Raw genomic sequence first — 15,399 nt, 5'->3', positions numbered from 1 at the left:
TGAGGTATTTGGTAAAAAAATAAATAAATAAATAAAATGAAATAAAAAAAGTGGTATTTGATTTTCTCCATATCTCAAAGCCCTAGCTATTAACATTAATAAATGAAATAAAAGAAAAGAAAATTGAAAAACTGAGTCCTGCCGTTGGTGTTGACCATGCTCCACGTCTCTGACACCCTTATGGTGACCTGTGACCTCTGACCAGTCACATCCTAATTACTGATTGTTTGCCTCATTGCTCTGAAGCTAATTACAGTTACTCTGCTCTTTAATAACTCAGCAACATGAAGTTGTGAATTCTTGTCTGGGACGAGGCTGTTAGAAGTTAAAGTTAGAAGAAGTTAGAAAACCCACATTACGAATGATTATTAATCAAAAATCTCATCGTCTAAATATTTAGAAAGCACCAACAGACAACACATTATTGATGTTGAGATATTTGGTGACAAATATTGTGGTGTTTGATTTTCTCTATATGGCAAAGTCCTGTTAAAAAAATAATTGAAAATATCTGACACCTGCTTATGGTGACCTGTGACCTCTGACCATGCAGTCATTATTAGTTGCTGGCCTTATTGCTCTGAAGTTAATTACAGTTGCTCTGGTCTATAATAACAGCAACATGTTTGGTCAAATGAAAAGGACCAGTAGCTAAAGATCCACAAAGATCATCTGCAGTCAAGGTCAAACTTAGGCTTCTCCATTAAAGGGTCACAGTGAGGGCAGGCTCGTTACATCGATTCAAGTGAGGAAAGAAAAGGTCTTGTGTTCTCTGTGTTTCCCTGCAGCAGCGATAAGAAGACCGGGGCACAGAACAGCCCTCTGCGCGCCTTTGACCTACAGAATCTCTCCTTTCACTCGACAGAGCCGTGAATCATGTTGGACAAATGCAGAGTGACAATGACAGAAGAGAGAGATAGAGAGAGGGGTAGAGGGATGGACGGATGCTTCCTTCACTTCAGGGCTAAAGAGGAGGGACTCCACCGGAGCGGGTTAATGTCCGCTGTGAGTTCAGGCGGAGCGGCATAGCGCAATATCTCCGCTGCTCGCTCCGCTCAGGCTGCGCGCCGGCTCTCCAAAAATCTGCGGGGTCTCCTCACCTCCCCACGAACTCTCTCCACGAGGTTTCTCCACCTCCCCCCCGGCTCTCCCTCTCTCCCTCTCTGCGCGGTGTCTCTCCCCGCTGTCTCCAGGCGCGCACCGCCAGTCGCTCCTCGCCGCTCTTTGCGCACGGACACTTCTCCACATTCCCACTTGTATCCGCTTATCACTTCTCTACCCCGAGCGTCACCAGCGACCTCGGACTACTGTACTTTGTCTTTTAAGGTCCAGTAATTAGTTTCGCGTTGAGCCTCGGACTGAAGAACAATGTGATTGTGGCTCATGGGGATTTAGTGTCGTGACATGCTTTCAGGACCCGGCGTCTCCACAAGGAAATGGTGAGTTGAAATCCGCTTTATTCTCGCAGATTATCAGCCCACTGTGCGCAGTTTGCAGCTCGTTTGTCTCCAGTGCGAGCGGTTGACCTCTGTAGATAAGGTGCAGGAGGACGTGTGACCTTCCTCAAATGAAGAATAGCAATCTTAAGTCTTATATTACAGCTGTAATCTGAAGTTTGTGGTCCTCCCGTGTGAGTTTGAAGTCACCTTGGAGGCATGTGGATGGAATTAGATCCACATGTTAGATATAAATTCATAAAACAAATGTGCTTTTAACTGCGAGTTTATTGTAAAAATATGTGGCCTTTTAAATAAGTATGGTATTGTTATAGAAACTTGTGGTGGCAGTGCAACTTGTGATGGTATTTGTATGTTCACTTGCGTCCCATAACGCACCAAAATGCGCGTTAACTGTCAGAGTAACATGCGTAAACGAAACATTTCAGCCTCTAGTTTTCACGGGCTGGCTCTTCTGACCTGCACGTGTTCCCCTATCGATCTGTTTAAATGTAAATTATAGGCTGCACAGTTTTCCATACATGTGGTTCCGGGGTGTGAGGCTGCACTAATCTATCGATAAGGAGAGCTATGGATCCACAGAGTGGATCGACTGTCAGCTGTCACATGTTGTGTGCGCGGAGCAGGAGGCTGTAGAGCCGCTGGATCCTGTAAGTGAACAGTCACTGAAATGGGCAATAATGCTGCATTGTGGGAGTTATTGTGTTTCTGTGGTTTTATTTAACTGTGCTTGATTGTTAACGTGTTTCATTCTTATTTAAGTCATCTGTGCTCTTTATGTGTTTATGTGGTTTTTCTCTGCTCCTACTGTCATGTTGCTGTGAGGGATGCTGCAGTTATTTTGAGCTTAATTTTTCCAAATGAGGTTTTTATTTGAATTTCCATCTGCTCTTTGCGGCTCTTGAGTTTTATCCTAAGCTGGGATATCCACTGTTTGGGAGTCAAAAGAGACTCTGGTGACGCCTGCTTTCACAAATGACTTATGTCATGCAAATAAAACATATTGCAGATTGCTTTTAAAGTCTGTAAGCAGGGGTGTCATAGTTAGGGGACTGCACCCAGGGTCCTAAAGGGAGGGGCACCCTCAAAAAGCCTGAAATGAAAAGTTAGTTTTTTGTTTGGTTTGGTTTTCTAGGTAATTAGTAGCATAACTGAATTACAACTGACTGATTAAACCAGTTGCAAGACTGAACTTTATGTGAAAAAATAGTGAAAGCTCTCTGAGGTTCCTCTCACCCCTCTAAGACACAAATAATTCAGCCTGCCCCTGCACTAGGATTCACATCGTATCGCAGCTCAGTGAGTGACTGCTCATGCTGCTGGAGCACCAACATACACTCACATGTCTTCCCCCAAAAAAGGAGCTCAGGGATCCCAAAAAGAAAAGAAAGAAAGGTGCGTGATAGAGACATGGATCAATAGAGGAGGGGCGGGGGGCTCACAGAGACAGCTTTTGCACAGGGCCCTGAATTTGGTGCTACGCCCCGGGCTGTAAGGATTTTAGGACTTTTGCATGTTTATGTTTTTGAGGTAGGAATGCATATAATACTCAGTGGGTTTCTGGCTGCAACATTTTAGATTTGATAAGATAATTGTACAGTCTGTTGATGACGCTGTTGTCAGATTTCTTCCAAATCTGTCTTTCATCTCTTCCTTGATTGTACAATATCACAAACAGCTGCACTTTATTCCATTTCATTGCTTGATATTCAGTGTTTGACAAATTGCCAGTGGTAGAGCAACCCTAAAATGTACTCATGTGATTTGTAGCTAGAACATTTCAGTTGTACTTGGCTAATTTTACTCTGCAGTTACTCAGGGGCTTTGATAATTATGGTTACATAATATTTATGGAACAGACACACACAGGGAATCAGCGTGCCTCGATCAAAGGTGCAGGTACAGTGTGTAGTTGTATTGGCTGATACGATGATCGGAGGATCACAGCCGTATCATTTACAGTTCACCTTCTCTCCAGCTCGCCCACGACCAGTCACAGCCTGCAGATAAAGCACCATGTGAGATGGATTAGAGCGCAGCCAGAGTACTTGCAGTTTTTATAGTCAATGCAAATCACTCCAGGTGTAAATTATACATCAGCGTGGGCATCTGGACTCCAGAGATCGACTCTGAAACACTGGCTTAAATACACGGCCAAAATCTGTTTTTAAAGTTTGTTTTCCTGCAGACGTGCACGAACACATGCCCATGCACACACCCTTCATTTACACTGGAACATTGCACTTATAGTCAGGAGGGCACACACAAACAAGACGTCTTCTTTTAGAAGAGATAAATAAGAAATAGTTGCAAAGCAGCAGCAGCTTGTGAGTTTTTCTTGAATTGACTTGTGGATGTGAATTTCTCCTCCCACACTTTAACAAGGAGAAGCTCCTCTCCAGATGCGCCGAGTATGTTCGACTTTCATTTCTTTTCTGTAGAACTCGAGCTGTGCTGTTGCCTTTTTTTTGGACGCGCTTATTGTATTGTGAGTGTGTGTTCTTTGTATTTTGATTACTTTGAGTCGATGCATGGTTGTGTACGTGCATACATTTGTCTGGGTGTGTTTGCATGAAGACGGAGTCTGTGTTTGCACTGAGCTTTGAATAAGCCTTTAAGGAAAGTGGTTTCTAGTCCTGTGCAGACCACTCTGTTGCTGTGACACAAGCTGTAATCAAACCCACATTTTGTTTTCTTCAGTTGAAACGAGGCTTCTGTGGACTGATTAACAGATTGATTAGCTGATTGGCAGAAACAGTATTATAACTGAGCTCAAATGTCAGTGATGAAGTAAAATGCCAAATGTGATTGTTACCGCTTCATAAATTAGCTTGCTTGTCTTTGTTTTATGTTTGCAGTAAATTTTATTTCTTTGGCACCAGATCAGAGAGAAATCGTGAGATAAAATATTGTGTTCTGGCAACTCTTGGAAGAGAATGAATCATTAGTTCTGTCAGTTTCTGAAGTATGTTGTACTGGGAGGAAACCCCAGGGGAAGACCCAGAACCCCCAGGAGTGATCATATATCTTGTCAGGCGTGGGAACCCCTCAGGAAGTGCTGCAGAGAACAAGACACTTTACTTGAATACCCAGTGTGTTGGCTTTAGAGGGGTATATGGGCAGAAATGGAATATAATATAAGTAAGTTTTCATTATTGTATAAACACCTGAAATAAGAATTTTTGCATTTTTGTTACCTTAGAATGAGTCGTTTATCTATCAGGGAGTGGGTCCTCGTCCACGGAGATTGCCATGTTGCACTGCCACGTTTCTATAGTAGCACAGAGTGGATAAACCAAACACTGGCTCTAGATAGGGCCATTGGTGTTTACACGTCGGCACCGTAGTTAGCAGCCTCTCCGCAAGGAGCGGCACCAAAAAAAACATTGATTGTCTTAATGTGAAACTGCTTAATTCAGGGTTTTCACGGGTTGAAATGACCGGGTCTGTTTGTTTTGGAGAGGAAGAGACCTCTGTGGATAATTCAGCTTCCGATAAAAACCTCCTGAACAATGAGCACTGAAGGAATTGTAACAAGGAGAAGTTTCAGCTGGTCGCAATCTGCAATCCTCACCACTAGATGGCACTAAACCCCCCCCTAAATCTTAAACACTGTTCCTTTAACTGCATGACAGAGATGTGCACAAGGGGAAGAAATTGATTGGACTGAGATGATGTTTTTTGAATTTAAACTTGATGGAAATAACCATCAGATTTATCTGTAGGAATCATGCTTGTCTGAATTTGGTTTTCATATTGACGAGATCAGGCCCACACTTTCACAAGTACAAGTGAACCAAAGCTTTTAAACAACACATAGATGGATTCATGGATGGATGGTACCAAACCATCATTTTCAGCCAGTCAGCTGCTCCAATTAATTTTTTCCCTTCACTTATAAGCTGCATTAAGTGTCTTTTGTCCACTAGAGGGCAGAATACAGACTTCAACATAGACTTATAGTAACAAACCTCAACTCTTCAAACTTGTCAAGATTTTATAACAAACACAGCTCACAGATTCACTCTCCACACTTTCTTGCTGAGCGATAGTGAACCACTGGGCTGTTTTCTCTCATGTGTGAGGAGCAGTGCTGCTAAAAGCTTTAAGCTGATGGACCAAAACAATAAGATGAAATTGGGGTGGAGCTTTAAAAAGCTGCGGAGTGGAGGGGGGTTGATTATGAGTAATGTGTGTCTCTTGAGAGCTTAAGTCTGAGTGCTGACTCACAGATTTTGGGATAATTTGTGCTTAACTCAACACTGAACTGAAGACAGTGATGAACAGTTTGTCTGTCCTCTTTGACATCTCGCTGCTACTGTGATTGGTGTGCAAACATAAGCTATACTTAGAGTTACTTAATGTGTTGGTACTGTATAGAACATTCAATACTCATGTCAAAGGAAATGATTGATTATTTTAGACTGGCACACAGGGTAGTCGAGGAGATGGAGTATCGAATATCACTAAATGTGTGCTGTGTTAAATGTTGGATGTTGTACTTGTGTGGTGTTCACTTATAACTTTGAGAACTCACAAGCTTTACAACTTCTGGTTGCAGGATGAGCACTTGTGCCATAGTGTGCTGGCAAAATAGAAATTCCACCCCAGTATTCTATAAATTATGCACATATGCAAATATTCTGAATTAATGATTTTGTATTTGGGCAAACATAATGCTGACCCACACTGTTCAGTGCCAGTGGAGCACGGATGGGATGTTCATGTCCTGCAGGGAAAAGTGACGATGTAAGCAGTTGGTGTATCTGCTTTTTGGCCTGTCTCACACTCAGTGTGTTCAAAGTTTTGTCACATACTGATGATGATCATGGTGATGAAGATGATCCATTGCTGTCTGGTGCCGAACCAAAACTAAACCTTGACTGTACTTTGTATGCAATAGATGGATATTGTACAAATGTTTTCTTTGATTTGCCTTAACTAATCAATAGTTAGTGACGTAATCATAATAATAATTTTTCATCTGCTTATCTGAGGTTGGGTCACGGGCACGGTAGGCTAAGCAAAGCACCCCAGACACTTCTCTCTCCAGCAACACTTTCTAGCTCCTCCAGGCCAGATGGGTTATGTAATCCCTCAAGCATGTTCTGGGTCTACCCCGGGTCCTCCTACCTGTAGGACGTGCCTGGAACACCTCTAAAGGAAGAATCGTCACCTTAACATGGTGGAGGGATTTGTGTGTTGTCTGGGGCAAACAAACCCTGGTAGAATCTCCAAAGGCAAGATGGTCCCAGGGAAGGGACCAGACCAAGAGTGATTCAAGAAGACCTTGATGACATGGCATATTTGGACTTTGAGCACCTCTACCAGTGTGGGGACACCAGGGTCCCTCCCTGAAGCCAGACACGGGGGGGGGGAGCTTGCCAGTGAGCATCTGGTTGCCCGTCCTTGGGCCATGGGACCAGGTCGGGCTCAGCCCCAATAAGTAACATGGAGCCATCACCCTGTGGGCCCACCATCTGCAGGGACAGGAATCAGAGTCTGGTGCATTGTGAACTGGGCGACGGGCAGGGGCCCCGGGCATGCTGATCCCTGGCATCGAGACTGAATCATCATTACATCATACCAAATATGCCAGCTTTAAAAGCTGTTTTTTCAGACAGGTTTTGAAGGTGGAATCAATTGTGTGAATGTCTTGTGGGAGAAAGTTCCAAAGGCGGAGGCAGAACAGCTGAAGGCTGTAGTCAAGGGGACAGATGGTGATGTGAGTTGGATTTCAGAAGAGGATCTGAGAGTGCCGGAGGCTGTGTAGATACAGTACAGGCCAAAAGTTTGGACACACCTTCTCATTCAATACGTTTTCTTTATTTTCATGACTATTTACATTGTAGATTCTCACTGAAGGCATCAAAACTATGAATGAACACATGTGGAGTTATGTACTTAACAAAAAAAGGTGAAATAACTGAAAACATGTTTTATATTCTAGTTTCTTCAAAATAGCCACCTTTTGCTCTGATTACTGCTTTGCACACTCTTGGCATTCTCTCCATGAGCTTCAAGAGGTAGTCACCTGAAATGGTTTTCCAACAGTCTTGAAGGAGTTCCCAGAGGTGTTTAGCACTTGTTGGCCCCTTTGCCTTCACTCTGCGGTCCAGCTCACCCCAAACCATCTGGATTGGGTTCAGGTCCGGTGACTGTGGAGGCCAGGTCATCTGCCGCAGCACTCCATCACTCTCCTTCTTGGTCAAATAGCCCTTACACAGCCTGGAGGTGTGTTTGGGGTCATTGTCCTGTTGAAAAATAAATGATCGTCCAACTAAACGCAAACCGGATGGGATGGCATGTCGCTGCAGGATGCTGTGGTAGCCATGCTGGTTCAGTGTGCCTTCAATTTTGAATAAATCCCCAACAGTGTCACCAGCAAAACACCCCCACACCATCACACCTCCTCCTCCATGCTTCACAGTGGGAACCAGGCATGTGGAATCCATCCGTTCACCTTTTCTGCGTCTCACAAAGACACGGCGGTTGGAACCAAAGATCTCAAATTTGGACTCATCAGACCAAAGCACAGATTTCCACTGGTCTAATGTCCATTCCTTGTGTTTCTTGGCCCAAACAAATCTCTTCTCCTTGTTGCCTCTCCTTAGCAGTGGTTTCCTAGCAGCTATTTGACCATGAAGGCCTGATTGGCGCAGTCTCCTCTTAACAGTTGTTCTAGAGATGGGTCTGCTGCTAGAACTCTGTGTGGCATTCATCTGGTCTCTGATCTGAGCTGCTGTTAACTTGCCATTTCTGAGGCTGGTGACTCGGATGAACTTATCCTCAGAAGCAGAGGTGACTCTTGGTCTTCCTTTCCTGGGTCGGTCCTCATGTGTGCCAGTTTCGTTGTAGCGCTTGATGGTTTTTGCGACTCCACTTGGGGACACATTTAAAGTTTTTGCAATTTTCCGGACTGACTGACCTTCATTTCTTAAAGTAATGATGGCCACTCGTTTTTCTTTAGTTAGCTGATTGGTTCTTGCCATAATATGAATTTTAACAGTTGTCCAATAGAGCTGTCGGCTGTGTATTAACCTGACTTCTGCACAACACAACTGATGGTCCCAACCCCATTGATAAAGCAAGAAATTCCACTAATTAACCCTGATAAGGCACACCTGTGAAGTGGAAACCATTTCAGGTGACTACCTCTTGAAGCTCATGGAGAGAATGCCAAGAGTGTGCAAAGCAGTAATCAGAGCAAAGGGTGGCTATTTTGAAGAAACTAGAATATAAAACATGTTTTCAGTTATTTCACCTTTTTTTGTTAAGTACATAACTCCACATGTGTTCATTCATAGTTTTGATGCCTTCAGTGAGAATCTACAATGTAAATAGTCATGAAAATAAAGAAAATGCATTGAATGAGAAGGTGTGTCCAAACTTTTGGCCTGTACTGTATGTTCAGAAAGATCCAGAGGGGTTAGGTTATGAAGGGCCTCAGTATTTAGGAGAAGCAGTTGAAGAAATATGAAGAATTAAGAGCTGATATTTCTCTCAGTACAGCTGAGTCAGTCTCATCCACGCTTACTGCTCTGGCTCAGGAGATAGAGCAGGTTGTCCACTAATCAGTTGGCAGTTTGAACCCCAGCTCCTTCTGTCCACATGTGGAAGTATCCTTGGGCAAGACACTGAACCCTAAATCGCTCCCAGTGGCTGTGCCACCAGTGTGTGAGTGTGTGTGAATGTTAAATGATGAGCAGGTGGCACCTTGCATGGTAGCCTCACCCACCAGTGTGTGAATGTGTGTGAATGGATGAATGTGTTATGTAGTGTAAAAGCATGTTGAGTGGTTGTAAGATGAGAAAGGTGCTTTGTTGCCATTTTTCTGGCTTTGGCACAGGAAGATGACCTTCTCATTCTTAATGCAATCTACATTGGTCAATTGTTTGTCCAGGAGCGTAAACAGCAGCTGGTGAGCACAACACCAGACTTTGCTGAACACTGAAAGCATCAGTGTTCAGTGTTCAGTGTTCAGTGTTCAGCAAAGTCTGGTGAACACTGAAAGCATCAGAAATGTCAGTGGGAATTGTCGAGGCTGAGAATCAGGCTAGTTCAGGATGCTTAGTGATTCACTAAATATTTGCCAATCCAAAATAGTTCCATAATTTATGAGAGATGCTTTTAAAAATGTAATCAGACTTGGCATGACATACACAGACGATTACTGTAAATGTACATATAGACACATATGGAATCTGCCGAAAGTCTTTGACATATTGTGGATGTGACCTGAAGTCAGAAACAGCCTCGTGCTGCTTGATGAAAATCTATTTTTTACTTTATCCTGAAGTGTCGTAACAGAAGTTCAAACAGGGGTCAATAAAGGGAGAAAAGAACATGTGTTCAGTCAGCTGAAATCACACACACACACACACACACACACACACACACACATACACACACACACGTGATTACGACCCCCCTCCCAACTCCCGTCTGTGTCTTTTGCCCTTTGCTGCTTAGAATGATCAAAATGAGCTTATGCAACAATCCGGTAGCAGTTTGGGTCAATAAGTCAATCTGCTGGACACACACACACACACACACACACACACACACACGCACACACAAAAGAGCATCGGCAAGGAATCAATATTCACCTTCCTCTCTCTCATACTGTCGCTCATTGTCCGTAGTCCTCATCACCTGACAAGTTGACAGCAAAGTGCCTCGAACGTTTGGCTGCATGATTAATACTATTGAAATTAAGTTTTATTAATTACTCCTGTAGGGCGGAATAATGATAAGATTTTATTGATTACAATGCCTTTATCAATTCTGCTTATTGGTCTGATTCCTTTATTGATTCCTGATCAATTTTCTGTGTGGGGGGAAAAAGTGTTTTCATACTGGTTTCCAGCATCAATGCGACTTTTTCTATTATCTCAGAGTCTGCACACAGATGAGGGATTATTTCTACTGAATTCTTTTTCATTTAGATTTTCTTAGTCAAAGAAACAATCTGCTAAGCCTGACTGCATGGCGCCAATGGAATTATAATATTTATCCTCGGTAACTGACGTGCTACTCAGTTGGTAAGCAGCGGCACATGCTTGTGTGTAGAGTGTCAAATACATGGCATTCCTGACATTTAAGCCCATGTTGAGTAGAAAGATGTTTCAGAATATTGCTGGTGTTTCTACCCTTACAAGAAGTGATCATTTAAGCGAGATTTCAGCAGCACTGTCATCATGTTTCTTCGTGAAATTAAGCCACATTTTGGACCATTCATTCCCAACCTGGTCGCCAGATGAAATGTTGGCATTGTACGCTTCTGCAAACCACGAGTCCTTTACATTTACACATTTCACATGTATCATATCAATAGCACATGAGCTTGAGGGGATTGTGGATGGCGTGTCACATAGGGTGAAATTCCTGCCAAGCTGCAGACCTCTGAGTGTTCTTTAGCAACCTGTCACTGTTTTTCCAGCAGATATTGTGCCCCCAAACCAGTTAGTTTAAGCCAAAATATAGTCTTTTCATAACCATAACCAAGTAGTTTTTGTGCTTAAACCCAACAACACATTAACCACAAGTCTGTTGAGACGTTAAGTTTAAATTTTTGTGCTATATAATTACATGCATTGTCAGGTATCCATGGTTTGCAGGAATGTACAACACCAACATTTCTGCTGATTTGGTCGTTCGTCCTCTCCAGGGTTTTGCAAGTTTCAAGCAGTGTACATGTATGAGGAGTTTGACGTCGTTGTTTTGTAATGTGCAGCTGTCAGAAAAACATGCTGGCATTGACAGCTGGAATCGATAATCCCAGAGGCGTATGATTGTGATGGAGTGGACAATCTCAGTTCTCGATTCCCATTCATATCAATTACAGCATTGGCATTTACACAACCTGTCCTGAAAATCGAGCGAACTCACAGATGCTGTAACTAGTGCCGGTGTTCTGTGCAACAAGCAGACCAGACCGTGATTTGCATATTGTTCAGCAGTGTCAGAATGAGGCGGAAATCTCTCCGATCCCCTCTGCCCGTTGTGTGCATCTGAGCTGCTGAATAGAGGTAATTACCTCCAGTCCTTGACGCGCTCCGCTGTCAGATCTGCTTCTGAACGCAGCTTCAGCTAAACACTCTGAGGCTCTGATATCACGCCGTCCTTCACAGGATTCAGGGTGCTGAGGGCTGACAGTGTGGGAGGAATCAGAGCGTCTCCGGAGATGATGAGGATTAAAAACAAAGAGAGAGAAAATTCAGGAAAGAAAAGTTTTGTGACGCGAGGAGTGCTGTCTGTGAAGAGGTCCTTTTGATTGCATTATCAGCCTCAGCATCACAGTGTGTATGTAATTGTGTGTGTGAGCACAGTTGTGGAAACTGTCAACACAGTTTACTTTAATTTTTAACCTTTAGCTTCACACAATAAAGACAGCAGAGAGAGACAAGAAGGTGCGTCAAAATGGCGCAGACGTTTACAGTCACCTCTGTCAGCTCTGCTACGTTTGTACGAAATGGATGCAAATTTATGCTCTTATGTCTATTTTACAAATATGTGTTGTGCTTTTTGTGACTGGCATTGGACAGTGATGGCACATAGCTATGGGTCACTCATTGGGATGAGGAAATCAACTCACCACTCTCCTCCTGTTGACTCTGCACCCTGGCTGGTCAAGGTTTTCAAATGTAAACATCAGTAGGCCTAAACATTGAGGAAAAGGGGGAGGAGCCTGGCACCAGCTACAATCCTGAACACATGGACAAGCAAGACCATCTCTGCATCCATCTGCACACCCATCTAGTGAAAGCATCTTGAAATGCTGTCCCGTTTCTGCTTTCCCTGCACTACAGGGGGAATAAACACTGAGCAGATCACTGCTATACGCCGTTCAGAGGCGGCCATCTTGCTGAGGTCACAGTATGTTAACAAACTGTGACACATACCCCCAGTGATGACAGAGCTGGAGCCAATTAGAAGCTGCCCGACAGTCTGCAGTATACATGTCTATAGGAAACTAAAACCAAACTACACTTATCCGTCCAAAAACAGAGAACAACAATGACATTTTCCTGCATCTGAAAGGCGTATTTATGTGTTTCAGGTCGGAAGAAATTCTTCGTAACATAGGTCAACATGTGACAGCAGTCAGAGGACTCTTACTGATTAGCTGCAGGTCTCTGGCGTCACCCATTCCTAACTTTTTGTTTGGCCGCAGAATGAAACGACTGCAGCTTTGAGCAGTTTTCCATAGACATTGCAGAGCAGCTCGCTGCAAGCGGTGAGCTCTTATGCAACCCCATAGTCCTGGCGTTTGGGCTGCAGTCTGGAAACATGCCCAATAATAAAGCAGCTGGCTGCGATGTAAGAAGAGGCAACAAGGGACTAAACGCAGTGGCCAAGTTAAATAAGCTGAAAGGATCACAGTTTACTGGAGATGTGCCTTGACTTTCTGTCACAAATAAACTGACAGATTGATACGACAAGATTAAATGCTAATAATGCACTTTATTTATACAGCACCTTTCATAAAAGAAATGCAGCACAAAGCGCTTTACAATAAAGGCAGTATAGGTTCTGAGTGCTTCACATGAAAATAGACATAATGGACATAAACAGACAAACAAGGCAAATTTAAAACAGTTTAAAACGTGGATTAGCTGATTCAGCAACAGAGCCTATGATTCCCAACGGGCACAGACTCAACATTAAAGAGAGATTTATTGTCACCGGTATATGTTTTACAATTCAATTAGGTGCAGAGTTTGATGAGTTAGAGATGAGTGGAGCTGTGGGTATTGCAGTTATCAACTTATCTTTTAATTCATTTTTCAAAATATGAAGAAAAAAGCTCAACACAGTTTGTCAGAGTGCAAGATGAGTGCTTATTCTGACCAAATCCCAAAGATACTGAGCTTACAATGACATAAAACAGAGAAAAACAGCAAATTCTCACATGTATGAAGGTGGAACCAGTAAATGTTTGGCATTTTTGGTCAATAAATGACTTAAATAATTAATTGATTATTAAGATTTTTGTTGACTGGGGCTCCCTGGACTGGACTTCTCTGGGTTTAAGGCTCTGACCATGTAACTGCCGCATCTCTGCTTTGAGTCTGACCATGGTGGAAGGCAAAAGTGACTTTCCTGGACAGCCACACTCAAAAACACTTGCTGAAAAGCTGTTGTCATAAAGACGGTCTCTCCTGGAGGCATTCATAGAGTTGCAATCGGTTGTTCACATTGAAAGTGAGAGAAAGACGTCTGAAAGAGAGTTTGAAAGAGAAGTTCAATCCATGCCCACTTCCTCACCTCCACACACCTGCGCAATACATGAATTAAGTGTGAATGCTGGCTTGTGTTTTGGAAAGTTACAGACATAATTGGACATAGCCTCCTGTGGGTTTGTGGGTTTGAAGGAATGAATGACTTTATTTCAAGCAAAACAAAACATCGGTCATGCTCGAAAAAGGAGTCGGAAGAAGTGTACACTTATATAATCCTTACCCTTTTCTCAGTGTTCATGTCTCATTTAAAAATGACATTGTCAACTGTCCCACACTTATTTACAACCATTAATATAGATAAATAAACAAGTCTTACGTGTTAAATATACAAACCCTATCTCAATCAAGCCCAGATAAATAAACCAACCCATTAGCATCTCCCCTCTTCGTCTGCATACCTCCTAAAAATACTGCGTCTGTACATTTTTCTAAAGTGCTCTATAGTTGCTCCATAAATCCACCCCACACACTGAAACACACATACTTTTCAAGGTTGTCCAAGCACAGTGTTTTTTTAAGATTTAATTTCCTCTTTTCAGACATTGAGTGCGTGTACATGGACAGTTTTATTGCCTTTTCATTCAGAATGAAAGTTCATTCCTATTAAAAGTGATCTTGTAAACACCTAATTCGGAATGAAAATGGCCAATGTGATTGAAAATTCAATCCGATGTAAGGGGCTGGAATATTCCGTTTCTAATTCCGAATGAAAGAATTTCTCGCACTTGTATACACTCATTCCGGTCTTTCTGCGCATGCTCGTTTCCTTGCCCTTCTGGTGCAATGACGTATATAGCGTGCATAGCAACGGGCTGAGATAGAGCAGTCGGACTTGTTGCACTCACCGGTTTCCATTCACCACAGCACGGTCTTCTATCTCCCTTCTTCGACCTTCTACCTCCCTTCTCCTCCTCAACAGACGAAGCATTAGCAGAACAAGGTTGTTGTCGTACTGCTGCTTCAAGAATATAAGCAAAACAAGCCCGAAAAAGGCACTAAAAACAGCGTCGTCAAGCATCTTGTTATCCGGAGCGAGGACTACAGTGTTTTCTTCCGGTAAACATAAACACGTAACATCCACCCCGTCCCCTATCCAATCAGAAACCTTCCCTGCCCCAAACCTTGCGCGGACCCGAATAAAGGCGATTAAACTGATCTCCGTGTAAACCCTCATTCGGAATGAATATTTCTCATGTAAACTACCTGGAAACACTTTAATTCCGAATGATTTCATTCAGATTTATTTCATTCTGAATGAGAAGCCATCATGTAACCGTAGCCATTTGCTGTGTTCGAAACCGCATACTACATACTACATACTGCCATACTACATGCTACATACTCAATCAACAGACAGTATGCAGACCGTTTACACTGTAGCATACTACATGATAACCCACAATGCATTTTGCTCCTGCCCAAGCCGAAATCAGCCGGCCTCAAGCTGATTTCGCTTAAGCTCTAAACTCTGTAAATATATAACTTTAGCAACATTTGAAACATTTTTAGGTGAGAAAGTAGCCGTTTAGATCCACAACGTGTTGAAAATCTGACCAAATACCAGCTGTTTACAATTTTGTTCGGACGATTTCGGAGATTTCGGCGCTACTCAAACTAGCTGTAGTGAGCAATGCACTTCCGGTTATTTTCACAAAATAAAACACCCGTTGCCTTTTCTTATACAGAAAACCATAACG

The 15,399-nt window shown here is 42.9% G+C and overlaps 1 protein-coding gene across 2 annotated transcripts in view; it reads left to right on the top strand.

The window, feature by feature from the left end:
* The first annotated feature begins 997 nt into the window (after positions 1–997).
* htr4 (5-hydroxytryptamine receptor 4) overlaps positions 998–15,399 on the top strand; it is a 303,234-nt gene continuing 288,832 nt past the window's right edge. The window contains exon 1 of one of the 2 annotated variants that reach the window (XM_078169575.1): positions 998–1,439. The gene's annotated coding sequence lies outside the window, so the exon portion shown is untranslated. Of the gene's footprint in view, positions 1,440–2,029; positions 2,108–15,399 lie in introns of those variants that run through there. The other variant, XM_033633634.2, reaches the window with a different exon arrangement.

The sequence above is a fragment of the Epinephelus lanceolatus genome, chromosome 7 (genome assembly GCF_041903045.1).
Source record: "Epinephelus lanceolatus isolate andai-2023 chromosome 7, ASM4190304v1, whole genome shotgun sequence".
Classification (NCBI taxonomy): domain Eukaryota; kingdom Metazoa; phylum Chordata; class Actinopteri; order Perciformes; family Serranidae; genus Epinephelus; species Epinephelus lanceolatus.
The sequence above is the reverse complement of the archived record's forward strand: the minus strand, read 5'-3'. Positions and strand labels throughout refer to the sequence as shown.